This window comes from Polyergus mexicanus, unplaced genomic scaffold (genome assembly GCF_030449975.1).
Source record: "Polyergus mexicanus isolate NDT 795.1 unplaced genomic scaffold, iyPolMexi1.0 SCAF_41, whole genome shotgun sequence".
Taxonomy (NCBI): domain Eukaryota; kingdom Metazoa; phylum Arthropoda; class Insecta; order Hymenoptera; family Formicidae; genus Polyergus; species Polyergus mexicanus.
In genome coordinates, this window is record NW_027223361.1 from 135,001 (window position 1) to 137,706 (window position 2,706).

The following is a 2,706-nucleotide window of genomic DNA, read 5'->3' on the forward strand; positions in this document are numbered from 1 at the left end:
AGTCTTTTGGACGCGCGCTCGCAGCAGTCGGCGACTGAATGGACAAAGAAAACAGATACGAAAGTAAAATGGAATTGACGGATTATATCCCGCATGTACTAATACGACGACGCGCGTCGAACGCCGCGCGCCTCTGCGACGACCCGAGAGAGAAAGGGAAGCCAGCAGCAGAGCGCCGTCGGCCTTTTTCGGTGCGGTCGGCGTCGTGCGAGCGGGATGGAGGAGGAGAGGATTATCCGAGACTCTCTCCTTAAGCATCGTAGCCGCAACCGGCGTCGCGTCGCGTCGCGCGCGACCCGTTGAGGCTCGTTGCGCAAATTGCGAAATTACATGAATGCGATTCGGAGCAGAAGACGCTTTCCCGATCGCGCTCTTGCCAAGCGCAGAGTTACGATCCGGCGTTAGCGCGTACCGGTGGTAACCTACGCCCGTCCGTGCGTCCGCAACGCTCGTGAACGCGCCCCTCCCCGCACCGGGGCAGCGGTCAGCGTGTTTGTACGCGAGCGCGCGGCTATCGGACGAACGGGCGAGAGGACGGATCACACCCGATCAAGTCCGACGGTTTCTTCAAAGAACATTCCGCCCCGGCTCTTCCAAATATATATATTATTATATTATATATACGGGGAAGAGACGCTCCGATCGCGAAACAACTTTTGTGCCGTAGCCTCCCCAGCGGTGGCGGCGGTCCGCGCGCGTGCTCGGACGCGCGCGGCCAGGCTGATCGAAGGGCCAACGATTTTATCTCTCTCTCTTCGGAGAGGAGACTAAGATGGATGAACGAAGCGTTCGTTGAACGCAAGAATTGCAAAACGATTACCCTGAACGGTGGATCACTTGGCTCGTGGGTCGATGAAGAACGCAGCTAATTGCGCGTCAACTTGTGAACTGCAGGACACATGAACATCGACATTTCGAACGCACATTGCGGTCCACGGATACAATTCCCGGACCACGCCTGGCTGAGGGTCGTTTTAGTACCTCGAAACTGCTTGCGCCTTTGCGCGCCGGGCCACCGTGCCCGTTCGCGCAAACGGTGTACGAGCGATAGTTGGACGTTCGCCCGAGACGAGCCGTCCCGAGAGGCGGCCCCTTGGCGTCGTCTGAAATAACACCGAGGAAAAGGAAGAGTGAGAGCAGCGTACGCACACACGCAGTAAGTAAAGATAGGGAGCCTGCGCGCGCGCGCCCGGAAACTGTCGAAGGAGAGAGGGAGTAGAAGACACGCGCACACACGTTGCGTTATCCCTCTCGCGGTCTCCCGGTGCGCCAGCGCGCGCTCGCGCCTCTTACGCGAGTCTTGGTGCGCGCCACCTTCCGCGCAAACGGTAGGAGAGAACCGCGGCGCGTCGTCGCCCGGCGGTACGCGGAGAGAAAAGAGCGAGAGAACCCTCCTTAACGCGGGTGAATCGCGAGCCGACCGCTTGTCCGAGTCCACGAAATTCTCGAAAACGAATATAGGGGACCGGCACGCGTCGTCGTGTACTCGTCGAATCCGATTCGCCCCGTCGTATCCCATATCCGTGCATAACACACGATATGCGGAGAGAAAATTTGAAGGATGTGGGTGATAGAGATGTACGTGTACGCGCACACTCGCTCGCAATGTATCTCGCGTCCCCGGCGATCGAAGATGACGCGATCCGCGCCGATCTTATTCGTTGTTTGCAAGCAGACAACTCGAACGAGATTCGATCGGCTTACATTTCCTCCTATTAGCGGCTGCGAGCCGCGCGTGGAAGAATCGTTGTCACAAACAACACGTCTCCTCGCCACTCCTCCGAGTACAATGCGAAGCCGCTGTGCCGGCGCTGCCGCTCTCCCGACGCTCGCTCTCTAAGTGAGAAAAGAGCCGGCGGAGGAGGCGGCGCGGCCACGGTTATCGAAAACTAAACTCTTTGACGACCTCAGAGCAGGCGAGATTACCCGCTGAATTTAAGCATATTATTAAGCGGAGGAAAAGAAACTAACTAGGATTTCCTTAGTAGCGGCGAGCGAACAGGAAAGAGCCCAGCACCGAATCCCGCGGTTCCGCCGCAGGGAAATGTGGTGTTTGGGAGGATCCGCTTATCCCGAGGTGTCGCGTCGCGTCCAAGTCCATCTTGAATGGGGCCACTTACCCGTAGAGGGTGCCAGGCCCGTAGCGACCGGTGCGCGTCTCGGGAGGATCTCTCCTTAGAGTCGGGTTGCTTGAGAGTGCAGCTCTAAGTGGGTGGTAAACTCCATCTAAGGCTAAATACGACCACGAGACCGATAGCGAACAAGTACCGTGAGGGAAAGTTGAAAAGAACTTTGAAGAGAGAGTTCAAGAGTACGTGAAACCGTTCAGGGGTAAACCTAAGAAACCCAAAAGATCGAACGGGGAGATTCATCGTCAGCGGCGCTGGCTTCGCGTCGGTGGGCGATGTCCCGCGGAGTCCTCGCGGCTCTCGCGCGGGCACGCTACCGTGCGTCGATGTCCTGCGCTCGTCGTCGTGCACTTCTCCCCAAGTAGAACGTCGCGACCCGCTGGGTGTCGGTCTACGGTCCGGGTGCGGTGACTGTCGCGTCGCCGGTAAAACGGCACGCGACAAACCCCCGGTCGCCCGGCCGGCTGCTCGGCGGTACGCGCAAGGTATCAGGCCGCACTATTTACGGTGCGTCGAGGCCGTCGCAAGCGCGCGCCACGGTACTCGGAGGTTACGGACTTTGCGCCGTCCCCGGTCC

General features: G+C 58.8%; 1 non-coding gene across 1 annotated transcript; it reads left to right on the forward strand.

Moving 5' to 3' along the window:
- The first annotated feature begins 817 nt into the window (after nucleotides 1–817).
- Nucleotides 818–972, forward strand: LOC138943804 (5.8S ribosomal RNA). The gene has a single exon (XR_011448551.1). It is a non-coding gene; the product is annotated as a 5.8S ribosomal RNA (ribosomal RNA).
- The last annotated feature ends 1,734 nt before the right edge of the window (nucleotides 973–2,706 follow it).